Genomic DNA, 27,915 nt, shown 5'->3' with positions numbered 1-27,915 from the left:
GTGTCCTTATTAGTACTTGTTACTCTTTTTTTTTATTATAACCTATTGTTGTGAGTGTGAAGCGGTTTCTCCTAGTGGTTTTGACTTGATTTCCCTTACAGCTAATGATATTGAACATCGTTTCTTTGTGCTTGTTGGCCATTTGTATATTTTCCTTGAAAAATACTTTTCAGATACTCTATTCATATTTTAATTGAGTTGCCTTTTTATTGTTGAGTTGTAGGAGGTCCTTTTTTTTTTTTTATAGATACAAATTCCTTATCAGATAAATGATTTGAAAAAATTTTCTCCTGTGTGTTGTTTTTTCACTTTCTGTATGGTGTCATTTGAAGCAAAGTTTTTAATTTTGATGAACTCCAATTTATCTCTGTTTTCTTTTTTCCTTGTGCTTTTGTGGTAATATTTAATATCTGAGGTATTTTATTTAACCTTTTATATATAAAATAACTTAATTATTAGGACCGTTCTAGGAGACGGGTGCTGTTTTTGTCCCCAGTCTATGGATAGGAGACTGAGATTCAGAAAATTTCACTGACTTATCAGTGTCAAAGCTACACAGTGCTGTTGGAATTCAGACCCTCATGTTTGTCCCAAGTATCTGTGATCCTCACCACCATGCTCCACTCCTTCCTGGAACCGTTAATGAAAAAGTCTTTACTTTTCTGATTTCTTGTTAGTTTTTTTTTTCTCATTGGGGCTTCATCTCCTCATTTCCTTAAAGAGATCAGTGTAGGTTTATTTTAGGTCTCTTGTAGGCAGAAGCATTGCTATCAGTTAACTTCTTTATTACTCACTCCCCAGTGGTGGCTTTTGCTAATTGACCTAATCAAGTCATGCTTAAGTCTTTCCTTCTCATGACACTAACAACAGAGTCATGACTTACTGAATGCTCAAAGCAGAAAGTACTTGATTGATTTTATTTTGCTAACCAATCAAACCAATCAAATAAATACCCGGTGTTGAAACATACGGTAAGCCCTCCAGAATAGGGTCACTGTCTTCCTTGTGTTTCATTTGTTTGGTCACAGTGTCTGGATAGTGCCTTGCTGTCCAGCAGTTTTGTTAGGATACGGTGCTTGTGAATCATTCTAAGGACAGAATTTTGACAACAGACTGTGTTGTTCATTTCACGGGGGAAAAGTTAATATAGAAATACTGCTCAGATCTATTTTAAAATTAAGTTTGGAAATTTGAGAAGAGTTCAAGAAACCATACAAAGATATTTTTCAATAATTTTAGATCTATCTTAGACAAATTATGGTTACATAGCAGAGTAACTTATCAAGTAGTTTTGACAAGAGGAGTGTATAATTGATTATTTGTTTTAGTTGAAATATTCTACCTGGGATAAAATATTCAGTGCCCATAAATGAACAAATATGTTTGTATTTCTATGCAACATGGGAGTAGACTTCATATGTTTCTATATAATATATATGACTGTGTGTTTTATTCTGTCTGTCAGTGTTTTTATAGTTTTTCAGCAATGTTGTAACTTTGGAATTCTTCTAAGAAAATCACCTCAGATTCTAGTGCAGTTTGTACTGTGTATGCTGTCTTATGCATGGGATTCCACTGTCCCCTTAGTGAGGAATTTCCTCTTCTCTTGTGTTAGTATCAGAGTTAAAGGAACTGTGATTTCTAGGCCTTTGCTTTCCATGTGTTTGCACTTGGGTGTCAATCACAATTTTCCCTTTCTTGAGTTTTCATTGTTCAATTAGAATTTTTGAAAATAATTTGTTGCATCGGTCTCCCTAGAAACTTGATGTGTTTGTGCTTTTCAGTTTTCAATTAATGAAAAATGTAAATACACTCTTGTTTTTAAGTAGTCCTTTTTCACTAGATATTTGTTTACCTCTTTATAGTTAAAATATTTTTTTCCCAATGAGTGAATCGGTGTGTATATTTTAAAAGAAACTTTACTTTTTATTCTTTTTATTGTAACAGTTATTTTCATTGTAGAGAATTTAGAAAATAAGGATAAACACAGTAATAACTTCACAATGGCCTCTAATCTCACCTGGAGATACAGTTGTAAGGATTGAAATTGAGAATTACAAGTCCTCTTAAATTGTTCTTCTTTTTCAAGTACGATTTGGTTACTGAGACCCTTGAATTCCCATATGAATTGTAGCAGCAGCTAGTCAGTTTCTGCAGAGAAGCCCGCTGGGATTGTGATCGAGACCACGTTGAATATACAGATCGCTTTGAGGAGCACTGCCATTCCAAGAGCTCTGACTTCTGATCCAGGAATATGCGTGGTGTGTCTGTCCAGTTATTTAGGTCTTCTTTAATTTTTTTTTCAACAATGCTTTGAGTTTACAGAGTTTTATTTTACTTTTTGTTTTTTGCCTTTATACTGAGGACAATTGTGCAAGGTACCAGAATCAGAAGTGTATTTGAGCCCCGCCACTTGCTGCCACAATGGTCACTGCACACTTGCTTCACCCGCTCTACAATCTTGCACAGAATAGGACCTCAGTAACTCTCTCTCTCTCTTGAATGATTGTATGATTGTTGGATGATGCTTGAGAGTCCTTGTGATGATTTTATTTCCCCAGCCTTTCCCCACTTCTTTACTATGCCCTTTCTCTTCCTTTCCTCCAGCCTGGGTTTCAGTCTACCTGTGGCATTGATTTTTCTTGTCTGTAGACACTACCTTTCACTGGTTCACGATCATTTTACATGTGGGCTGTGGAAAATTGCTAGATGTCCAGAAAGAGCCAATCGATTGCATGCTAGTATTTTTAGAGTGTGTTGCTGTTTTATCGATTGAAATTAAATCAGGCTGACCCCCTGAGCCCTCCCGTGAGCTGTTTTCGCCTTCCTACAGGTGATACTGCTCTGGTTGCTGAATGTGCCCTTTCCCCAGACTTGGTTTTGGAGTTAAGTCACCATCAGTGGAGCCCTCTCTTTAAAAGATGAAGAGAACATTTGCTCCTTCTCCCTGGTTGGGGACTTGGATGAGATGAGGTACCAGATAAAGAATGGAGCCCCACCTCATTCTAACACCCTCTCGTTCCATTCCTTTCTCCAGGGAAAAAGAGTACAATTCAACACTATAAACATTGATTGTGAGCTAATGAGATAGACAGGACAACCGATCATTTATTAAATATCCTTTCATGCCAGAAACAAATGTATTATACACACAAAAAGCACACAAAGCACGGTAGTAACGTGATTACACACGTGGGTCCGAGTTCGAGTCCTGCTCTGGAGTGACCAGTCCTGAGAGATGGAGAAATGTTAGGTCAGATTAGCTTCTCCCCGACTTGTTTGCTGTCCTGCAAAGACGGGCTTGCTAGGCGTCCCTCCCCCTTAGAGGTGCTGTGGGGTGTAAATGGCGCGTGGGCAGCCCGAGCACAGCTGCTCATTCCTCGTAAGGGCAGGATAGCATAGCTTTTGTGATTACGGCTTTAAGACCGTCCCGTGTAGACTCTTAGTGCTCCGAAGGGATGCCTTGTGGTTTGGAGATGGGATTCTCACTTCTGTAAATACCCAAGGATTGTGTTATTGGGCCGTGCTGATTTGAATCTATTCTTTAGAAAGTACATATTGTAGATATATTTTTCAAGCATGCATGCTTTTTTCTTTTATTATTTATAGTTCTACCCTCTCTCTTGGTGTGACTTTTCATGGAATCCAGGAAACAGTCCTAAGCCACCTGCCTCTTCACACTTCTCCGTGGTGGTTTTCTTCCCTGACTAGAAGAGGGTTCTGCATAGGAAATTTTCTTTGTTCCCCTTTTCTTGGAGTCACTCTGTCTGTCTGCCCATTTCTCACCTGTCCATCTGTCCATTTATCTACCCACTGAATCTTCTGACATGTTCCAAAAAGCATTTCAGGCAGCTTACAGAAGAACAGATACCAAATAAACAGGTGAGAAAATGGGGCCAAGTTCAGACAGTGAGGCTAGGAGGCAAGCCTGTGTGAGGGTTGCAGGCATGAGAGACACGCGTCTGCCTTGTGACTTATAAGATCGACAGCAACAGTGTGCCTGAGGCTCCCAGCAGACACAGGGAAACAGGGTTTGTGGGAGATGCTCACTGGCTGAGAAATAAATAAGTGGCTTAGGAGATGCCCAGCCTTTCCAGCTACTAAGGCTTAGGAGAATATTTTGAGTTTCTTCCAAAATCAGAATATTGCATCTTTTCTTTTTTCAGAGATCTATGTATAGTTTGTTACATTCTATACCTGGAAATTTCTCCAAAACTGCTTCCCACATGATTCCCATGGCTCGGGAATGGGGTGGTTCTGCTCATTGACGGGGGTTGGCCAGAAACAGAAAATGACAGCCTCAAAGGAGCCTGGGATTTGTCAGTTATGTTTTGTCAGTACTGTAGAGTTCAAACTCTTTCACAGTATCTCTCCATCTGAGGCGGCAGCGTGCTCTCTTACCAGCATCAGGAGCTCAGGACCACAGGATGGTGCGGGCTGAATACACTGCCGTCAAGACAGCTGTGCTAGTCACTGCAGGTGTGGTTCTTTTACATACGGCATTTCATGTTCTTTACTAGAATGTTTCAACTGGGAGTTAATTAACTGAGTCAATTCACATTTAATAAATATGATGCTTTGTTGAAAAGACAGTTATAGGCAGAATATAAGCTGTGAAGACTTTAAAAATGGTTTCATTACTGAAATTTCTGTAGGGAAGATACACAGTTTATCTTATTTATTCCTCTCTTTTAAAGTAACAAAGAAACAAGACAGAAAAGGCAGAGGATGTTTTCTGTTCTTCCTCTCCACTTGCAGGTGCCCTCACCTCCAGTAGCATCCATCCAGACACCAGCACTGACACTGGCCGTGCTCAGAACTGCCTCAGACCTGAAGACACAACTGACAAATAGAAGGGGGCGACGCCCTGTTACAGCAGGTGCTCTCACTTTGTGGGTCCTTATGTAACTGCACCATGTTAATCAGTATCGCCCGTTCTACATTGTGTAGCGCTGCTGCGGTGTCTCCTAGTTACTTGTTTCTGTAAGTATTCATGTATTATTCCCCAATGCGTGGTACTACACGCCTAAAAATGATTTTTTCAGATGAAAAATAATTTGCATTTAATATAATAAGTCTGAAAAAAGGGGCAAAAGAGTCTATCCTGGTCCCGCTACTCAGAGATAATAATTAACAATTTAACATTTATTTTCTGTTCTTTTCGTCAGTGTGTATCAGCTCTGTCATAAAAACCAGTGAGCACTCTGTCCCTGTTTACTGTGCGGAAATCTCCATTTTCCATTCGGCTTATTACATGTTTTTCTACAATATTCTATCTCCCCTGGCATGATTTTTAATGACCAGTGTAGCATTCTGTCTTAAGGAATGCATCGTCCATTTTACTTCGGACTTAAATAAACATTTAAATTCCAAGTATACTTAACTGAAATACTGAAAAGAGAACTGTGGTGGTACAGGAAGGCCCCTAACTCACTTCCCATTATTTCCTGAGAGTAAAAGCTGTGGAAAATTTGGTATATATATTTCATGACCTTTATGCCTATGAGATACATATATATACACATATGAGAAATCAATGTATAGGTGTGTGTATATATGCTTTATTTAAAAATGAGACCATACTATATGTTTTTCTGCAGCTCGCTTTATTCACTCAGGGGTATATCATAGACGTCCTCCCACTCCAGACTCACCCGGTCCTTTCAGATAGATTGGAGGGGTCTCCTGATGTGCGGGTGTCGTCTCTTGTCCACGGACACATTTGGTGGGAGAGTGCTGTGGACAAGGCCCTGGACCACGGTGAAACGCCGGCTCCCTCAGCGCCCGCAGCTCGCCTTGATTTACCGTAACATTGTCTTAATGGTGGACAGTTAAGTTTTCTCCACTTTCCACTGTCAGAAAGAATGTTTGACTTGCATCCTTCTTGTACAGACATTCCTGTGATCTTGTATGTATATTCCTTTAGTTAAGGCTTCTGGAAATTTAGTCCCTGGATGTGACACTTACATTCATCACAGACTCCTTTCAAGTGACTCTAGAAATTCCTTCTCCATTGGGGAATGAAAAAATGCACAATTACTTATGTAACCAATTCTCTATCGCTGGATATTATTTCACTTCAGTTTTTCTTCCCACCTTTGTAAACAGTGCTGTGTAAATGCCCTGATGGATACATCTGTTTGGACTGATTGTTTTTTTTCTAAAGGAAACGATTCCTAGAAGTGGAGTTGAGTCAGTGTGTATGTACGTTTTTCAGAGTTTACATATCCATTGATATGTCATCCTCTGAAAAAGTCGCTCATGATTTGTTCTCCAACAGATGGACACTAACTAGAATATCTTAAAAATATTCGCCAATATGATAAGCAAAAGTGCTTTTTCATCGTTTTAGTTTGCATTTGATGACCAGTGAAATTTTGAGCTTTTTTCACTCATTAGCCTTTTGAATTTTTTAAAATGAATGATTCATTTTGTCCTTTGCAAACATTTAAGTGAGGGAGCTTCTTGTTGCTTTGTGACAGCTCTTTGTATGTTATGAAAATTTACTTCGTGACTTCATCAACATGTATCACAGAGCTTTTTCTTGTCATTTCTTTCCTTTCATTTTGTTCAGAAAGTTTTTTATTCTTGTTGTGGCTCAAACTACTCTTAAGATAGTAAATGTCTTCCTTGTGGGTTTTATCTTTGACATTCTTAGAAATACTTCCTTATAATGGAATAAATCTCTTCTGTAAGTTTTTTTAATCTCTAAGGTGGTGATTATAATAGTACTTGTTATAGTGAGGAGAAGTTGAGTTAATAAGAGCAAAGGGTTGTATTTGCTGTTATTAGTACTTTTTAATATTTACATCACTATGTGCAATTTATCTTGTGGTCATTATGACAGGAATAGAATTTATTCTTTCTAGGTGATTCTGATTGTCCCAGGACAATTATTGAATTCATACTTTTCTCTTTGATTTGAAATCCCATCTGTACAAAATAATTACATACACTAGAGTCTCTTTTTGAACTCATGGTTCCTTTCTGTCAATCTCCCTTCCTTACTCCAGCACCATATCTTACATATTGTAAAAATTTATTTAATCACTGGCAATCTGATTTTTTTTTTATTCTTTTAATCCATCCCAAATTTTCTTGTCTACTATTATGACTTTATTATTCCTGAAGGGTTCCAAAATATTTTGTTCAAGTTAAAAAAATCAGATTGGAATTTTCATGGGAGTTTTTAGTAAGTTTTGAATTATTCTTAGGAGAACATACATCTTTACAAAACTGCTTTCCTCCATGCAATATGTTTATGTCTCTACATTCATACCTCTTACTTTAACACTCAGTATAGTCCTGAAGTTTCTCCATTTAGAACATGGGCATTATTTTTGAATTTATTCCAGTTTATTGTTTATGTTTTTGTTAATTTTGTGAGAATTTTTTGCTATTATATATTTAAATGCTTAAAACTGACATTTAGAAAGGAAGATTCTGTTTGTCAATACTCAATTTGTAACTTGTCATTTAAAATTGTAAGTATTAAGCACTTGTTCCAGAATCCTTTCTTTTCTGTTTTTAAAAATTTGTTTCCAAGATTTTCAAAATGGTTATAGCTAAGTAGTAGTATAGGTGGGGAGACAGATGGAGAGAGGTAGTGTGGCTCATGTACAGACTGTGAGCAGTTTCATGGCTGCCTTTAGGCTGGAGAAGCCACAGAAGAGCCCAGGTTAGACCGGGGGTGGCTTTGTATGCACTTGAAAGCCAGCTCTCCTGCCTGTATGGTGAAGCCTAGTGGGCGTGGCAGGTAGATGATCAAGGTCCGATGGAGGTCATTGGCTGCACAGAGCGCTGTGTCTGTGAGAACTGGCTAACATTACCATGGGAAATGCTTGGTGCCAGGAACACTGCAGGGGAGCTGGGGAGCCTGTGTGTTAAGGATTTTCCAGTCCTGGGAGTGGGAAGAGCAGACTCTGCATTCAGATCTGAGTTTGAATTCATCCTCTTTAGTTTACTGGTCCTCTGAATTTTGTCAAGTTATACATCCTCTTTGAACTCCTGTTTTCTTGTCTCTCAAAACAGGAGAATTACGGCCTGCTGCTAGAGTGTTTGATCAGTGTAAATGATTTGTGTCTATAAGATGCCACGTACAGCCACAATCTCAGTGAGAAATGGGTTGTCGCCTCTTCTTCTGCAACTCAGTGCTCGATAAGACATCGGGGGAAAGCCAGTCCCTAATTTGTTGTGATGCAATGAGGAACAAAATTAACGTCTTGCCTTTCCCTAGCAGTATTCTTACTTCTTTGTTTCATTTACCTCTTTCCTCCTTTACTCTCCCCTTTCACCTCCTCCACCAAAAGAGACTGAGACTGAGAACACTAGATTCAAATTACTTTAAATGTTGGCTCATCCCCATGAAATTACAGTGAAATTAAAAATAATCTGTACACATCCCAGACATGATTATATTTGATTTACACACACACACACACACACACAAACACACACACACACACACACACACACACACAATCAGGCTACCTCCCATTTGCTGAGGGAGAAGGACCACTTTTTCTGAGTTTTCATTCACTGAGCGTGAGAGCAAAGTCTCTTAAGCAGAAATTCGCCTGGCTTCTTGCATGGTTTTTTAAATTGGATTTCTGCTTTGTGTCCACAGAAATAGACTCCTATTAGAAGAGGGGAAGTGGAGACATAGATATTCTGCTGAGATATTGGTGTCATCATATTTGAGTTGGAAAGGACTTACGACAGCATAGAGTCGTACCTTTTTATGGGTGAGAATCCATGATAGTGTAACTTGGACAAGAACCCGGGTCTTCTGTCTTCATGTCCACGCGGATGAAGAGGCAACTGGGTGGGGGATGGCAGGGATCCTTACTTGAGTTCCGGGGTCTTGCTAGTTTCCATTGTTCAGCTGCCTTTAGTTTATGTCCATGTGGCCTCTCATGGGAAGGTCACTCTATCCTGATAGATTGAGTTTCTAATCAGCAAAAAGGTCTGGACCCACTCATGTTTCCCAGAGATTTTCTGATGACCTGCTGACAGTTTATATACATGAGATCTTAGAAACTGCTGGATATAAAATCCTTATTGTTATCATTTGCCCTCGAGTTCCACAGGAATGGGGTGCTGTCTCAGGCTGTCTAAGGCCAGCTCTGAACAAAGATAGGGTGATAGGCTGTGCAGCTGGACACTCCCCAGTCGAATGGGATTTCCACCTTAGTTTTTAGAATCAGGCAGATGAGTTCAAATCTTACCTTTACCAGTTATTAGCTTTGTGACCTTGAGGAAGAAACTTTACTTTTTTGGGGACAAATTTTCTTTATCCGTAAATAAGTTCAGTATTTATTTTAGGGTTTTTGTTTTAGAATTGAATGAGCTAATTCCCTCATTTATTCCTAAAATACTGATCACATGGTTCTATGCTGGTGACCTAGTGGTTGATTACTAAGGGACTCAGTAGTGAGAATGTGGGTGAGGCTCCCTGGATAATAGAGCTTATATTCCATGATATGCTTGTAAAAGACTGGATTGCAGTGGATTTTTAGTAAATGTCCATTCTTTTCCTAATCCCCATTGATTGTGTATATATCTTTATACTAATATATGAACAATTTTTTATTGCAATATAAGTCTTTTTGTAGTATTTAAAGTATGTAGCTATAACAAAAATACGTGAAATAAAATGATTTGACTTTTATTTTCTTTTCAATAAACAAAACAAAATAAAATAGAAAAGAAAAGAAAAAGTTTTGAAGGAGTAGAAATAATTTTATTTCCGTGTAATCGACTCCCTATGTTAGGTTTTTCGGTTGTGTTCTTAAACAGCATATAAAATTGACAGGTTTTGACTTCAGTGTTGATAGCTGGGTGAGTATAGTTTCTTTTTGTGGTTGTCTTTGATGAATTATTTGCACTAGATCATAAATAATGTGCATGTTACATATTGGAAACGAGGAAAGAGTGGAGACATACTACCTCCAATGCAGTCATTTTGTTACCGAGTCCAAACTCATTCTGCTCACCAAATGACAGGCCAATAAACTGGGAGATGAGGTGTTGGAGCAAGGAATAGTGACTTTATTTGCAAAGCTGGCAGACCCAGAAGATGGCAGACTGATGTCCTGAAGAACCATCTTCCCCAAGTCAGAATTGAGTCTCCTTTTATACTAAAAAGGGGTGGGGCTGCAGTTGGTTGTTGGAAACTTCTTGTTGTATGAATTGCTTGTCCTTTGAATCCGCTGTTCTTGCAGCTGTCCATGTGGATCAAATCATGTTGCCATTGTAATACCTCCAAAAGTAAAACAAAGTTATTCTCTATTTTGCAACTTGCCATCTCTACATAAGTGCAGATTAGTTAGCATCCTTCAAGATCACGGCCAGGAGAAGAGGCTGTCCTGGATATTTCAGTCTAAAGGCAACTTTCTTTTACAAATGGTGCAGAGAAAGCAAGTCTGAGCCTAGAAAACAGGACACAGGTTTAAAGCCAAAGGAACAGACCTAACATGGGGTCAAAATTGTTCTTTTCTATTACAATTCCCTTTTCCGCTTCATAGATAATTTTAGTAAGAAACATGAGCAATTTTGTATTTTTGCTTCTTAATAACCGATAAGTGGGCCAACTATATTTTTGTGAGCAGGGATGCTGTGCGGGCATAGGGGTCACAGCAAACTCTTGTTGGGGGTGGCCGACCCTGGAACATGTCTGATGCCCCGTGAGTGTTGGTGAGGGTCCCCTAGCCAGCGGCTCTCTTCAGGAGGCAGCATATGGGCATTGATATCTGGAGACCTCATTTTCGGCTGCAGGAAATTTTTTAGATACTGCGATTGAAAAATCACTCCAGCTGGGGATAATTAGGGAAAAAAGGAAAAGTAAAAGGGTTTGGAGTAGAGTAGAAGAGAAGGACATCAGATCACGGAGCCTGAGTGCTTGGCAGCGGGGCTTCGGGGGAGAGGGGAGCAGACGTGGGGAGGGGCCTGGCACCGGAACCAGCTCCTGCACCTGTCAACATGCCCAAGCCACATAGCTTTTAATTGGGCCACCTCTCTGGGCTGGATGTCACCCTGTGCAGAACCTTGAGAATCGAAGGTAAGGGGTGGGCAGCACTCACCTAGGGGTCACTGTAGATTTCGGTCAAGTCCACAGTGCCTTTTCTGTTCATGTGTCTTCACTTGTCCTTTATCTCTGGATCTGAGGAGGAGGAGAAAGGAACTCAGATAGAGATCCAGGAAGATATCCGACTGTGTTAAGAGAGGACAGACACAGTGACACGGGGAGCGAGGACACTTGCAGCAAAGTAAAATGACTTCACAACTATTGCTTCAGAGCTGCAGGTGTGAGAGAGCCTAAGCCTGTTTCAGAGTGCAGGGGACAAGCGGAAAGGAATGGCAAAATTTCCACTGAAAATTGAAATTTTGTTAAATAGCCTGCTACTGTTGCTTGTATCACTTGAATGAATGCAGGCATATTTCTGTGGGCATTTATAGGTTCACTCAACCCCACCAGCCCCTCTTGCCCCCATCGGGGATGGGATTTCTCAAGCACAGTGCACCTCCTGCTTCGGTGGGCCACGCTTCGGGTCCTCACCTGGGGCCGGGCTGCTGCAAGGCACTGAGTCCCTGAGGCACGGCCTGTGATACACGACAGGAACATCTCTGCTATCGACTGAGGGCCTCCTTTTCCCCCTGCAGTGTAAGAATTCCGGTGACTGAGTTAGAAGCATGCTTCCAAGCTGTCCGTGTCCTCGGCATCCAGAAGCGGAGCCTGGAAGCTTCCGAATTTCTCCAGAATGCAGTCTACATTCACCTTCGGCAGGTGAGTGTATGTCCTTACACAAGTGGAGGAATTACTGCAGTTTTCCTGGAACTTACTCACCACTAGTCCATCTGATTTTTCTGTGCTAGGATTCAGTATGGCCTGCTAAAAAATCTGGAGTCAGATTTTGAAACCCTGATGAAGAGGATTATTTATTTTATTTCACTATATGATAATCTTTTACTTTCAAAATACAGAATTTTTGGTTCTTTCAGGCATTTTTGGGGGGGTTGGCAAAACAAATTTGCTCTTACCGTCTTTGCGACCTGTTGCTTTGTGCCTCTCACCTGTCTTCTGTCACTTGTGAGGCAGTTCCATTTGTGACCCTGTCCGGGTTGTTCATGTTATACAACATAATGTCTGTAAAAGTACATTCCCTTTTACTCCGAAGACATTCCACAAATAACTCCTTAAATCTGGGTGTTGTTTTAAGAAGACAGAATCATTAGAACATGTAATTGCAGGTTGCTAGTGCAAAATCCCCAAATCAATAGTCTAGCTCAACATCTAAAATCTTTCTAATCTACCTTGGATTTGTATGGATAAGTGAAGCAATTTGCTAAGAATTGAACACCAGGGTTAGAATACAGGCTGGTGTAGCTCAGCAGGTCCTCCTGAGCCAGCGCTGTGCCAGAGGGCGGGGCCGAGGGAGAGGGCGGGGCTTAGGGAAAGAGGAGGGCCAAGGAGGAGGGGGGTCCTGCCCTCCCTGAGCTGACAGTTTCATGGCAAACACCTTCACCATGTGAAGAACTTGGAGTTTCTTCTAAGAACACTAGGTTTGAAAAGAGTCATAAAAGAACGGGAGTGACAAAATCCAATTTGTGTCAAGTAGGGGAGAGCAGCTGGAAGGCCACTTGGGAGACTCGTGAGTCCAGGTGGGCAGTGTTGGTGGCTTCTACCTGAGCGGTGGGACAGTCAGTGGGACAGTCACCGGGAAAAAACGAACAGATTTTAAGCATGTTTAGATGGTAAAAAGGAAAGGATGAATGATGTCTGTGAAGGTAGGATGGAGTAAGGCCCAGGTTTCTGGGTGGATTAATGAGGTAAATGATGGTCCTGCTGTGCTCTGAGCAGGGAAAGCTGCAGAGGGAGCTTTGGGGGAACGCTGATGAGTTCAGCTGTGGATAAAGTGAAAGGCTGTTATATGTGTGGTCTGGGAGCTCAGGTGAGAGCCAGTAGCGAGTAGGGGGAGGGGAGAGAGACGTTCAAATCATTTTGTCTTGTGAGCATACAAATAATTATGAGTAATGATACACTTACGCCTCTATATTCTGGATTTAACACCCATTAACATTTTGTTATATTCACTGCAGAGGTTCCTAATATTTTTTAATAGAAATAAAATAAATAGAAACAAAATAGTGGAGTTAATAAACATCTTAGAGTTGATGTGTGTCCTTCTATGTATTTTGATACCTCATCTGTTTATAACCATAATCTATAAAAAGTTAACTAGTTTAGCATAAGTGTTAAACAGAGGGACGTGACACACAGTTTTGGGGCTTGAAGCTGATCTTCTCGGGCAAATTATGTAGCCTCTCTGTACCTTTGTTCCATCTTCTGTGACTGCCCCCGGGCCCCTCATCACAGATGATTTCCTAGACTAGATGATGGGAGGGAGGCTGCTGAAGGGGCTAAGAAGTGGCAACTGCTAGGGACACTTAAGAGAGAGACAAAAAGAGATTAAAGTCAATAAACTCAGTACAAACAAATACTCTCAAAAGAGAAAGAATCCTGCAGTGTTTTGAGCCACTTAGCATAAGGGAAACGAAATCACGTGGACCCAAAACCCTTGAGCATGTGAGTAATGTGGGTGGGAATGTGTCATCAGAAAAGGGTTAAGAAAAGGTCTTTTGGTTTCCCTTGACGTTTCCATTAAGGATGGGGAGCAGAAGTGAAAACCCTCAGCTTCAGTGGAAGCTGCTGTTTTGTGTGAAACTGACCAAACTTTGGAGACCAGTCATCAGCGGTGCTGGCAAATGAAGAGATTTCGGGATTGGGTGGGGCACTTGCTGTGACTTCCAGGTGACCTACTGGCTGGGGGCTGTGAGGCGGGCAGTAGGTTTGCAGGGAGACCCGGGCATAATCCCTGGCTCTGAGGCTGCTGGTCTGACTAGCAGACCTGGGCACAGGCAGTCCTAATGGGGCAGCTCAGGATGTGGCCTGGGACACCTGCCGTGCTGAGGGGGAGAAGAGCGCTTCCCTGAGGGGGTGTCCCTGCGGAGAGTGGAAACGTCCTCCTGCAGGGAAGGAAGAGCCTCTGAGCAGGGTGCTGGTTGCACAGGCAAGACCACCCTGAGCACTGAGGGTTTGGGGAGCCGGAAGTCACACAGTGGCCCGAGCAGCCTTGTTCCTGAGAAACTAGAGGGAGATGAGGCTGAAAAGTCAGGCTAGTGTCAGACACTGTGGTGGGTTATGAGTGACAGAAAAGGACTGGTCAGGCAGGCACGAGAGAACCCTGTGGGTGTCCCAGCTGGAGCGTCACGCCAGAGGGTGGAGCTGAGTTATAGACTTTGCAACTTATTAGCTGTGTGACTTTGAGCAAAATCACCCCACCTCTCTATATATACCTTCATCTGTAAAATGACACAGTGACAAGCTCGTGTCATCAGAAGGCTTAGTTTAGCTCTGATCCTCTGTGTCCAGTCCTGTCAGTGCTGCCCTGCAAGTTTCTGCAGTGGCTGCTCTTACCCTGAGATGGGAGGGCATAGAGGGACTTTGTAGCGCCCGAGGGCAGGAAGGGGTTGCTTTAAAAACAGACATGTAGCCGCCTGCAGCTGCAGGCCTGCAGGCAGTTTGGTTGATGGTCCTGGAGAGGACTTTGGAGGCCTTAGCATCGTCATAAGACTTGTTTTCCCTTGGGGGCCGGAATTGCCTATGCAGATTAATGTGGAAAATTTGGGCTTCTGGCAAAGCTGTTTTCAGAAATGGTAATATACATAACATATCGTAGAAAATATAATGCTTTTATTTAATCTGTGGGACTTTGCAGCTGTTGGGAACACCTCTGTTGGCCTGGTCTCCACGGAGGACACTAGGGGTCGGCAGAGCGTGCGGGAGGGCAGGTAGCCTGCAGTGCTGCTGCGGGGTGTTCTCCCGAGTAGAGCACTCTGCTGAGTTGACTCTTCTCTGAGTTTGGTTGCCAGATGAGCAGACAGCAAATTAATGAGTTCTGGTGGGATTGTATAATGACAGAAAGAAAGAGGGACCCGTAGTTTTTCTGGACTAGAACACGCTTTTGGTTCCTGATCCAGTGTGTTCCATTACAGAATTGATGAGTTGTATCTATTCTGGGACTTGTCGACTGAAAGAAATGTGTAGCCTGAAAGTTTAGAGTTACACTTTATTAGGCGGGAGGACTCGAGGCGGGATGACAGCCTTCAAATCTGTCTGAGGGACTGCTCCCAAGAAGTAGGGGAGGAACTAGGATTATATAGGAGCTTTACAACAAAGACCAGGGAGTTGGAACAATAAAAGATTGCTTTTTATCTAAAGAAATTCAGGCATCTCAAGTTAAAGAATTTAGTGCCTTTGTATGTATCATTTGACCTCACTGGACTCATTCTTTAGACAAGCACCTAGCTATCTAGGGCAATTATCCTGTCTTCTTATTCTCAGTCTGTTCAGAAGGCAGCATTGTGAGTGGCTGTAGAGGCTGGGCTTCAGGTCTGTCCGCACTGGGGGGTGGCGGCAGCCTTGATGACTTGGTTTCAGCATTCTTTGTTTACTGACATGGTTGTAGTATTTTAATTCACATTGTAGTATTTTCATTCACAGACTGATTGTGGATAATCTGGAATCTTGCAAAGGAAACGAGATGGAATTACTGCAGGTACCTTCTACTTTAATAAGCCGTGTGCAAACATAAACATGGAGGAAGCATACATTTGAATTTGGTGGTGTAGGGAAGGGTTTCTGCACATTACAGGAGAACGCAAGGCAGAATATCTCTTCTTTGTTGGCAGGGATGTGGGTCAACCTGTCTTTTCTGTAGCGGTTTCTGAGAGCACTTTATGGTAATTAACAAACATTGGCAAACGGTGGCACACTTTGCATTTAAGAGCTGACCTGTGCAAACGTGTATTGGACAGGTGGATTTCATAGGCAAGTGGTGAGGTGGATTGGAGAGAGGTGTAGCCCAGGCCTGGGCTCAGATTCAGGTTTAAATCGCCATTTCCTCACCAAAGGACCTTGGACTAGAGTGTAACCTCCATTAAACTGTTGGTGAATCTGTGAAATATGCATTATAATATTCGTTTCTTCCTGGGTTTGTTGTAAGTTTTAAACAGTATTATAACACACATGAAACACTTAACAGGCACTTAGCAGTGTTTACTGTGTCCTTCCGCCCCGCTTAGCGTGTGTTACAGCCGTAAAGGTAGCATGTGCCTGTTAAGGACGTAATGGTAGCCGCTTGAAAAGGTTGTGAATTTGGTGATTTCCTTTAATCCTTGAAACTCTACATGCCATGGGCAGTTATTTTCATGAACAGATGAGGAATCTTAGGGTAAAGAAGACGGTGTAATTTGCCCAAAGTCAGACCATAATTTTGGGTGCAGGGGCCTCTGTTCAGCATGGGCCCCTGGGATTTCTGCCCTCTCCGTTCAGCACCAGAGCCAGACGTGGAGTCGCCTGTCTCCCAGCCCAGAATATCCGGCAGGCAGCAACACAAACCTGGACCTGTTCTGCTTAAGCAAAAACTCCGGAGGGGAGGCAGGTACTAAAGGATAAATGTAAAAACAGACGACTGCAAACTGTTATCAGCTCAGAGAAGGAAAGGAACACGCCTCGCCGTGCAGAGCTGGGAGCTTTCCCTTCAGGGCTGCTCTGGGGGCGTTCATTTCAGCTAAACAAACTCAGCTCCTGCACCAAGGCATGAAGGCAGGGTGCATGTAACCAGGCTGACTGTGCCTCGTTGATCATATTCATTACTAATCCAGTGTCAGCTGTCACGGGCACTTACCTAGTAAACAGATGTCGGCCATAATCATCACGCACTTTGCTTGATAGTTTTATTGGCCCCACTTTTGAGATGAGGTAATTGAAGCTGGGGAGTTTGCTGCATGCCCGTGATTACCTTGGAAATACCCCTACTGGTCTTTCAACCTAGACTGGTGTGGCTGTTACATCCCAGCCCTGTGAATGGCATCGTGTAGCTTCTACCAAGTGGCCCAAATGACTGACATTGATTTTCTTAATCCGTAGGAAATGGTATGTGACAATAAGAGAAAAGGTGGTAAGAAATTCTTTGGAAAACTAGAACAAAATCCAATACTTCCCCAGCTGGGGTAGCGTACCCAGTGTCACTCATCCCACTCACAGCCTGGCACCTCCTCCCTCCCGACTCCGTGTTCAGAAGCCACTCTGAGCCTTCGAAGAACATTTTGCCTCGTGATACTGTTGACTAAGACCTATGACCTCTCTGTCCCTGGTTTACTCTCTCTTCAAGGCCATTTAAATTTTATGCAGGCTCCTCCACTCCGATGTAAGAAAAGACTCTTTAAACTTCTTGATGAAGCTCCTTAATGAAGATCTTGTGAAGGAAACCTAGTCAAAACCTGGGAGGTATGCACACAGTGACTGCATGCAACCTCAGCACTTTGTGAAGTTCAGAATCAGAGGGGTGGGAGACTCAGGAAAGGCTTTTTAAGGTAGAAAGGGGAAAGTGAAAGGATGCAGGCTGTGTGAGACTGAAATATCTCGGTCCCAGCCAGCAAGGCACCTGCGTTCAGGATGGTGTATGGGGAGTACAGAGTTCTCACAAAAAAGAAGTGGTGGGATGGGAGGGAGGACAGATAGATTCTTTACTAGGGAAGGAAAAAGTGGGCTGAAAATTTCCTGGTTGTATAAGAGGACTGTGACATGATGTGCTTGCATTTTGGAGATAAGGGTTTTGTGGGGACAGGCCTAGGAGAACGCTCTCTGGCTGGGGAGTCAGCACAACAGGGAACCACAGAGAACCGGGCTGACCTCAGGGCCCCTGCTGGGGGAGGGGCTGCCCGCCATTTTGGTCCTGGGGGCTACTTCTGTCCCTTAGCTGGGGCCTCAGAGCTCCCTTCACATCCCAGTCCTGTTGATACAAGAAAACATATGTGGGGCATGGGAAGGGCTGTGTCCCAGTCTTTGGTTGAGCCCCTGGAATGTGCCCCACCAGACGTGGGTCCTTGGCTTCATGCAGGAAAGGTTTCAAAAGCAACTGTTGAGTAAAGGTAGATTTATTCACAGAGACACATTGAAAGGCAGGAGAAATTCCACGAGGTGTGGGGGTTGGGTGCTCAGATTAAAAGTAGGTACACACTCCACAGACAAAGTGTGGGCCTTCTCCGAAGAGGGAGAGAGAGTGATGACCGCGAGGTGGCGCTGTGTTGCTGGTTTTCATGGGCTTGGTTGTTTTATATGCTAATAATTAGAAGGAGCAGCCTAAGGGCAAGGGGCTGGGATTCCCAGGGATTTGGCCATTTCCCACCCTTTGACCTTTTGTGGCTAGCCTTGGGATGGCCATGGTGCCTTGGGGCGTGTTATTCACCATGTTACTATTACAACGGGTGTATAATGAAGCTCAAGATCTGCTAGAAGTAAAATCTCTTCATCCTGAGCCTCAAGGCCTACTGGGGGTTGAATCCTTCACCATTTTGATGTTAATTGCTGTGGCCTTCATTGAATGGCTGTGCTCTGGCCCCTTCCATCCTGTCTCACTGTGTTGACACAGAGAGAGCAAAGGCCGGGCCCTACCTGTGCTCCTGCATTTAACAAGGAGAGGGGTGGGGTGGGCTGAGGATGACTCTGAGTGGTGAGAAGGATGTTTCAGATTTTCCCACGTGGGACATGGGGACGTGCCAGCAGCCACCGCAGATTTATCTCACGGGCATTATCGCTTGTGTCACTCATCTTTTTCTATTTTTCTTTCTTTTTTTTTTTCAAGTATTTAATCTAAATTTAACATCAGGTTTTCTTAGGAAAGAAATTTCTCTTTTTCTTTTCATTGGGGCTCTTTTGGGGGGGTAGGTAATTAGGTGTATTTATCTGTTAGAGGAGGCCCTGGCGGTTGAACCCGGGACCCCGTGCACGCTAAGAACATGCTCTACCACTGAGCTCTACCACCCGCCCCATCATCTTTTACTTTTTGCTTTAGCTGCCAAGAATCTTACGGCTGAATTTCTAGTTGGCCTTTAACACTTACCCTGACTTCATGGCATTCGTTTTTATGAGTTTTCTTCCCCCTGGTTTCATTTAAGTATTGAATCTCCATTTTCTCTTCACTCTAACTTTTGTCTTTTTGTTGTTATGGTTGTTAAGCTGTGTTAAAAATTGTTTAATTTCTCTTTTAGCAGGAGGCTGAAAGTAAATAAATATGTAAACAAACTTATCACACTTAAATGTTTTATACATTCTAAGCTGTTTATTAGTTACTTAAAAACCGAATTGAATACTGAAGTGATAACATTTTAAAATTATTTTTTAACATTTTATAAAATTATAGCTGATTTACAATATGATATAAGTTTCAGGTGTACAATAGTTGCACAATTTTTATTGTTATGCTCCATTTATAGTTATTGTAAAACATTGGCTATATTCCCTGTGTCGTAAGATACATCCCTGTAGCGTGTTTATGTTACATGGAGCAGTTTGTATAAGAAAGTTGGGTAATACAAAGTCTGGGGCGTGGCTCTGTCTAACCCATGTTCCCGGTCACCCTTCCTGTCAGAGCCCAGGCCCTCACTCCTTTCTGCAGGGGAGCACCTGGAGGCAGCCCTCATCAGCGCTGGCACCACCCTCTGAGTGGCAGTGACAGCAGTGACTGTGTGTGGACGTGCAAAGTGTTGTTCCAGGAGCTTTACATGCATTTCTGCATTTAATAATTAAAGCCCTCCTGTGAGGAATCATTTTAGGTTTTTAATGAATAATACATTTTATTTTGATTTTGAGAGTTCAAACTTCCAGAAAATTTACTGGAATAGTACAATAAAGGCTTAGATACAGTTAACCTAAAAGGGCACTGTTTGCCCTTTTGTGTCTGGCTTATTTTAGTATAAACTTTCAAGGTTCATCCATGTTGTAGCCTCAGTCAGTACTTTAATCTTTTGGTTTTATAATATCCTTTTTCTTTTTTTTTTTCGTTTTTTCTCTATTTAAAAATATTTTCATTGAATTCTAGTCAGTTTATAATGTTGCGTCAGTTTATAATTTTGCATCAGGTTCTTGTGTACAGCACAACACTTCATTTATATAGGAACATACATGTATTCATTTTCATATTCTTTTTCAACATAAGTTACTATAAGTTATTAAATATATTCTCCTGTGCTATACAGTATAAACTTGCTGTTTACTCTATACATACTCAGTATCTGCAAATCTTGAACTCCCAATTTATTTCTTCCCACACCCTCTCCCCTCTGGTAACCATAGTTTGGTTTCTATGTCTTTGTGTCTGTTTCTGTTCTGTAGATAAGTTTATCTTTTTGTTTGTTTGTTTTTTTAGATTCCACATGTGAGCGATCTCATATGGTATTTTTCTTTCTCTTTCTGGCTTACTTCACTTAGAATGACATTCTCCACGTCCATTCATGTTTCTACAAATGGCTTTATTTTATTATTTTTTTATGGCTGAATAGTAGTCTATTGTACAAATATACTACAACCTCTTTATCCAGTCATCTGTCAGTGGACATTTAGGTTGTTTCCATGTCTTGCTATTGTAAATAGTGCTGCTCTGAATATTGGGGTGTAGGTATCTTTTTGAATTACGATTCCTTCTGGATATATGCCCAGGAGTGGGATTGCTGGGTCATATGGGAGGTCAATGTTTTGTCTTTTGAGGAACCTCTGTACTGTTTTCCACAATGGCTCCACCAAACTGCAACCACAGTGTAGGAGAGTTCCCTATTCTCCACAGCCTCTCCAGCATTTATTGTTTGTGAACTTCTGAATGATGGCTATTCTGACTGGTGAGATGTGATATTTGATTGCAGTTTTGATTTGCATTTCTCTGATAAAGATATTGAGCATTTTTTCATGTGCCTATTGGCCATTTGTATGTCTTCATTGGAGAAAAGCTTCTTTAGGCCTTCTGCCCATTTTTGAATTGAATTGTTTGTTTTTCTTTCTTATCAAGTGTAAAAGGTGTTATATATTCTGGGAATTAAGCCCTTGTCAGTCTCATTTTTTGCAACTATTTTCTCCCATTCCATAGGTTGCCTTTTAGTTTTGCTTACTGTTTCCTTTGCTGTGCAAAACCTTGTAAGTTTAATTACATCCCACTTGTATATTTTTGCTTGTATTTCTATTGCTTGAGTAGACTGCTCTAGGAGAACATTGCTGAGATGTATGTCAGATATTTTGCCTATGTTTTCTTCTAAGACGTTTATAGTGTCTTGTCTACGTGTTTAAGTCTTTAAGCCATTTTGAATTTATTTTTGTGTATGCTGTGAGGGAGTAGTCTAACTTCATTCATTTACATGCAGCTGTCCAGTTATCCCTACACCATTTGCTGAAGAGGCTGTTTTACTCCATTGTATGTTCTCACCTCCTTTGTCAAAGATTCAATGACCAAAAGTTTGTGGGCCTATTCTTGGTAATTTTGTTTATCCGTTCATTGATGGATGGATATTGTTTGTAACCTTTGTCTACTCTGAATGATACTGCCATGAATATTGATGTGCAAGTTTTTGTGAGAATATGTTTTCATTCTGTTGGCTGTAGAGTTGGCCCGCCATATCTGTAATTTCCACTTCATGGATCCAGATGGCTGATTGTAAAGGGACTCGAACATCCTTGGATTATGGTATCCAGGGTGGGGGGTTCCTGAAACCAACCCCCCGAGGATACTGAGGGATGACTCTACATGTAGGAGTGGAATTGCTGAGCCATATAACTCTAACCTTTTGAGGAAACACCAGACTTCTCCAAAGAAGCTGCACCATTGTCCCTTTCCACTGGCCGCAAATGAGGTATCTCTGCCTCCTCAACGACACTTGTTATTGTCCATGTTTTGATTAAAACCGTCCTAGTGGGTGTAAAATGAGAACTCATTTTGATTTTGATTTGGCTAGTGATGCTGAGCTTCTTTTCATGTGCTTATCGGCCATTTGTGTATTTATTTAAATCCTTGGCAAATTTAAACATTGGGTCGATTTTCTTTGTATTGTTCAGTTGTAAGCATTTTTTATATATCCTGAATACTAGTCTCTTCTTAGATACATGCTTTGCAAAATTTTTCTCCTATTCTGCAGATTGTCCTTTCACTTTAGTTTTTTTAAGCATTAAAACAATTTCTTTACAGGGGAGGTAATTAGATGTATTGATTTATTTTATTTTTCTTGCTAAGCATGCACTCTGTCACTTGATATACCCCCTTCCCCTGTCATTTCACTTTCTTGATGATGTAATTTGTAACAAAAAGGTTTTAACTTTGATGAAGTCCAGTTTATCTGCTTTTTTCTTCTATCACTTGTGCTCTTCGTATTGTATCTAGGAAACCAAAGCCTATCCTAGGACCACAAAGATTTATACTGTGTCTTCTTTTAGAAAGTTTATAGGTTTAGTTTTTACGTTTCTGTCTGTGATCAATTTTGAATTAATTTTTATTTATTTAAAATATGGGGGTCCAGATTCCAGATTCATTCTTTTGCCTGCAGATACTCAGCACTCCCTGCACCATTTGTTGAATAGACTATTCTTTCAATGGAGTGTTGTTGACACCCTTGTGGAAAACTGACTGTAAATGTAAGTTTTTCCCCCTGGGTTTTTATTATGTCTCATAGATTTATTTACCCAAACTTATGCCAGTACCATTCTGACTTAGTACTATAGCTTTAGTACCCTTTAAAGTGAGTCCTCCAACTTTTCTCTGCTTTTTCAAGATTGTTTTGGCTGACCTGGGCCCCTTGCACTTCCATATGAATTTTGGGATCACTTTTTCAATTTTTGCAAAGAAGTCACCTGGAATATTGATAAGGATTCCACTGAATATGTAACTCACTTTGGGGAGTCTTAACATTTTTAACAATATTGTCTACCATTCCATGAACATGGGATGTGTTCCATATATGTAGATCTTTTAAGTATTATTTTGATGATACATCAAAATATTCAATGTACAAATCTTGTAAATTTTTGTTAAATGTATCTCTCATTTTATTTTTAATGCTGTTGTAAATGGAAAGGCTGAGCTTCTTGAGGGTAGGACTATATATTAATTTGTTTATTTCTAGGATTTCTACACAGCAAATACTCTAGGTTTATATTTGCTACATAAATCTATACGCAACTCTTCCCACCCCCGTGTTATAAGAAACCAAGACCCAGGTTAAGCTACCTGAACACCTATGTGGAAGTGAGAAATGAGAACCTTGGGTGGGGCTTTGTGAAGATGATACTGAGAGCTTATTTAGGATGGCTTCATCTTAAATTCCTTTAAACAACACTTTTGGTGTAGTCAGATACATTAAGATCATGCCCTTTTGATGTGCAGAGGAGCTAAGACTATCATTTTCAAATAATTTCTAGTGAGAGTGTTGTACTTGAAATCAAATTTGCATCAATCTTTGAAGATATATGTTTCAGGAATTTTGACTAAAGAACACCTGTCTTTATTCATTAATGACAACTAAATTCTCAAGCAACATGTAAGAGTTTGAGCAAACTGCCCCAGCCCCGTAGTGCTGGTTGGCTGCAGCTGTAACTGGAGTCAGTGCTTACCTCTCCCAGCACGCTTGGGCTGATCTGCTCAAAGGTGTTCGTCCAAATGTTTGTCTGTAGTCTGTTGGACAAAGCCATAAAACATTGAGTTAAGGTTGCTGGAATGCAATATATTCCTATTAATATTAAGTAAGCACATATTGAGTGCTTACTGTATGTTGGGAATTGTCCCTCAGCCTCACATGTATATTATTTCACTTAAAACTTCATATATTTCCTTGTTATTCTCACTTTACAGATAAGGAGACTGAGAATTAGGTCTTCTGTATTTTGGATGGAGCTCATTATCAATGACAGGAAGTTGTAAGGAAAAAGATATTGATTCATCCTGAGAAAATATTTTTCTGACCGTCAGCAGTGAAGAGGGTGAACACTGAAGAAGGTGATCATTGTTTGAGTGAGACGAGCCCCGGATTGTACGGAGTCAGCATCCCTGTCCTGGACACGGCACGTGTAGATCTGTGTGGTGGGTGAGGCGGCGAGGCCGCGCAGGGAACGCGGATGCCGGGCCATTGGGCTGTGCTCAGGCCTGGTGGGGCTTTCTCCTAAGGGCAGTGGACCGTCATTGACAGATCTTAAGTAGGGGAGTGGGGTGCTCTCGTAGATCACTTTTGTCTTGTAGAATGCTTAGAAACATTTAGAAGGCTCTGCAGGAGGTGATGTGATGAGTCAGATTAGGGTGGCTGCCAGGTGTAGGAGTGTAGAATTTTCAAGTGGTTTTCAGTCCCAGTTTTGTGGCTGAGTAGCTGTGTCACTTTGGATGATGCACTCAAGGAAGTAAACAATTTATCTAATCAATTGAAGAAGTGATGTACCGACCTCCCAGGACTGCTGTGGCGATCCAGTGAGATAACGTGTGCACAGTGTGCAGCGTGGTCCCCAGCACACAGTCAGTGCTGAGTGAGTGCCAGTGAGTACCTGGTAGGTCAGGTGTGGGTGGTGGGACTCGGTGACTGAGGAAATCTGGGCCCTGAAGGTGGGGTCCAGTCACATCTGTGAGTGATGGGCCTGAGCTGGGAGAGGCAGGGAGACCTTGCCCCCCGACCAGGGGCCCTGGGTAGGACGGCTATGGGAGGAGCACCGTGAAGTCAGCTCTTTGCAGGTGGAGCTCGAGTTGCCTTTGAGACATCTAAGTGCATTGTCATGAGCTCAAAGAGGAGGTCTGGGCCCGGGCTGTGAATTTTCCTATAATCTTAATCCCTGAGGACGCCGAGGTATTGATCATTGAACGTGAAGACATACTTTACAGGACAAGTGAATAGTATTATCATCTCTGTCATCAAAGCTCACATCTCTTTATTCATCACAAGTTTGCTATTGGGTACTTACAGAGCTCACTTCACCGCCATCCCCTGGGCTCAGGCTCCACAGTATAGAGCTGGTGAGCCTCCCTCTTTTCCAGAAGAAGACACATTTAGCTGGTAGAATTCTGTACCTCGCCAGACTTAGAATTTTAGTTTGTTTTTTTAATTCTATTTTCTGTTAGCCATCTCCTGACAGGAGAGACGTTTTACCTCATGGGCATATTTCAATTAGCTGTTACTGAGAATTGCTGATCTGATCCATAGTGTAAGTATTATATTAACCTTGTAGAGTATTTATCATTTTTCTGTCTTTGCCCTTTAATTTTGTATGCCCCTTGAAGTCTCTATCCTATTTGGGGCCTTATTTTTTTTAATTAAAAAATGTCTATTTGCAGTTAAGAAAACAAAAGAAAAGAAAAAATACACATGATAGCTAAACTTAGAAAATATCTAGTGTGTTTTCTGTCTCGGCAACGGAGGGTTCTAGAAACTCGTGAAAACCTTCATTACACAAGTTTCTTAAAATGCTGATTAAGAAATAAAACCTTCTTTCTTCATCTTTCAAGCTGCACAGCTAATTGTGAAGAAAGTGAGGGGAAATCCTCAGAAGCCAAGACAAACCAGAAAGCAGGGATTCTGGGTGATACACGAGCCTTAGAAGCCCTGGGGTGCCTGTTGGCTCCTGTACTGAGTTTCAGTTGCCTTGACAGGAGGGTAGGAGGTGAACCCGAGTCCTCTCACACTGGGAGTTGGATGACTGATCATATGTAAGGCCAAGCCCATCCCGAGAAGCTTGGTTTACAAAAGGGTTAACTATGAAAAAAAATTCCTCAAGGTAAGACAGTAAGGAAAGTCAATTTTTTTGGAAGAGGGGAAAAATAACAAATCCAATGTAAGGATATAGTTTAAAGCTCTTCTGGCATGAGAGTAACCACAAACTCCTGGCAGAGAATCACAGCTACTCCTGGAATGAGAAGCTGTGGTTTGAATGAATCAGTGAGCAGCCATTCCGAAAAAGGCCTCCAGAGTCTTGAGGATCAAGATACTTGACTGCAAACACCTGTCTTCCAAGGTCTCAATCAAATAACCAGAAAGGTTTTAAAGGAAAGAAGCCATAATCATAGTTCTATTTCTTAACATTACTGTATGCTAGGAATTCAGAGGTGACTATGGAGTCACCTCTTTTATGGACCTCACTTTCTGTTTGGGGAGACAAACTGACATAGTTGGGGAGCTTGGTGGAGGGAGTTGTTAGTCTGTTGCAATTAGCTAGGAAAGGAGATTAAGAAATCAGTGAAGAGTGGGTGAACTTTTTAGCTGAGGAGAGTCTTGTTCAGTTGGCTTTTAATTGCAGGCTCGATGAGTTTTCACTGGAGGGAATAGAACTTATGGAGGATGGACTTAGCTCAGGCCTCTTTAGAATGGACAAGTGAACCTGGAGAAAGACAGTCAAATCTGTGCAGACATTAAAGTTCACTTGAACGTGCTCCATCCCTGAGCCAAAGATAGGACAAATATGCAGCACTTCTTAAGGACAGAGGAGTGGTTTTTAAGGTTCTCCAAGAATGAAGCCCAGGGAACCGAGATGGCCAGTTGTCAAACTGTGACTTTGCTCTTTGGACGGTGTACCCACCAAGGGTATTGGCCTTTTATACATTTCCATTTCTCTTTAATACATGTCAGGTGATGAGGACGTGGGCACAAGTGTTTGACATCTTGTCGAGGTGACTTTGGGTACCTGCCTAGAAACGCGGGCACGGCTACAGCTGCGTCACACATGTTGCCGCCCATCCCGCTCCCCGTCTCCGTGATCACGTCAGAGTGGTTCCTTGTTGACCTGTCCATCTCCTCTGTGACATCATAACCCATGAAAAGACCGGAGAGTATTAACTTGGCTTTGTTAAAGTCAAAGGAACAGATCTAATATGGAGTCAGATTTGTTCTTTCCTATTTCAGTATTGCCATGGAGAAGACAGTTTGGGCAGCTTTTTGTAGGGTCCTCGAGGATTTCTCTCTCAGCCTCTGGGGGCCTCTATTGAAAACCCTTCATAGCTGTCTGGCCTGCTGGAAAACCACTCCGACTGTTTTGCCCTGAAGATGTATTCAGTTTATAACTCATCTCTACTCCTTGGAAAACAACTCAATAAAAACTCAGTTGGTTTTCCACCAGCCATGGGCAGGGGTGAGGGATACCTTGTTATTATTTCATAAAATAATAATAATAATAAAAATAGTAATAATAAAAATAATAATAGTAACAGTAGTAGTAATAATAATAATAATAATAATAATAATAATAATAATAATAATAATAATAATAATAATAATAAAAGAAGTCTTAAAACAGCACTGGGCACATAGGTGAGAGTCAATAAATGCTTCCTGGCTTAAATCAAAAGTGATGACTCAGTGATTCCATGGCTGCTGTATTTGCTGAGCTAGTTACTCCTTTGCTCCATTACACATTTTTTTAACTGAAAAAGAAATACATGCAAATGGTTAAAAAAAATTCAAACAGAGCACAAAAATACACAAGTGAAAGAAGTTTTCCCTCATCCTCTGTTCTTCCAGCCCTCCCTGGAGATGCCACTGTTTACTATCCTTTGGGTGCTTTTCCAGATATGCTATGCACATTCCCACCTATGTATGTAAATTCCTTTAAAGTTTTAGTTATTTTTAACTTAAAGTGATTTAAATCCTCAAGTGGCTTCTGCCTGGGTAATAGAACAGAACAAATCTGACTCCATATTAGATCTTTTCCTTTGACTTTAACCCTATGCTCTGTCTCCTAGGCTTCATCTTGCTTGTAAAACAATGTTGCTTAGAGCCTGAAATATACAGGAGAACCTATTCTGAAGGCTCTGATCTTTAAGTATATTTAACACATTTTCATTCATAAAAAGATAAGAAATTGCAGAATAGAAAATAACGTTTGTTTTGTTAGAGGTTTACAGAGATTTGACCCAGGCAGATAGCTGCAAGAACAAAGGATTCTAACAAGAAAGAATTCCTACACCAAGAAGATTGCAACAACCAAGCACGTAGGAAAAGAGCCTGAATTCTGACTTGGGGAGATGGTTTTCCAGGACATTAGTTTGCCATCTAGGTCTACAGAAACTTGCT

At 41.5% G+C, this 27,915-nt stretch overlaps 1 long non-coding RNA gene across 2 annotated transcripts in view; it reads left to right on the top strand.

Annotated features, from left to right (window-relative positions):
- The window catches only part of LOC141578216 (uncharacterized), a 114,877-nt gene that overhangs the window by 24,373 nt on the left and 62,589 nt on the right, over nucleotides 1-27,915 (top strand). The window contains exons 3-4 of one of the 2 annotated variants that reach the window (XR_012508349.1): nucleotides 4,759-4,983; nucleotides 11,662-11,785. This is a non-coding gene — a long non-coding RNA (uncharacterized LOC141578216). The remainder of the gene's footprint in view (nucleotides 1-4,758; nucleotides 4,984-11,661; nucleotides 11,786-27,915) is intronic. The other variant, XR_012508351.1, reaches the window with a different exon arrangement.

This window comes from Camelus bactrianus, chromosome 7 (assembly GCF_048773025.1).
Source record: "Camelus bactrianus isolate YW-2024 breed Bactrian camel chromosome 7, ASM4877302v1, whole genome shotgun sequence".
Taxonomy (NCBI): domain Eukaryota; kingdom Metazoa; phylum Chordata; class Mammalia; order Artiodactyla; family Camelidae; genus Camelus; species Camelus bactrianus.
The sequence above is the reverse complement of the archived record's forward strand: the minus strand, read 5'-3'. Positions and strand labels throughout refer to the sequence as shown.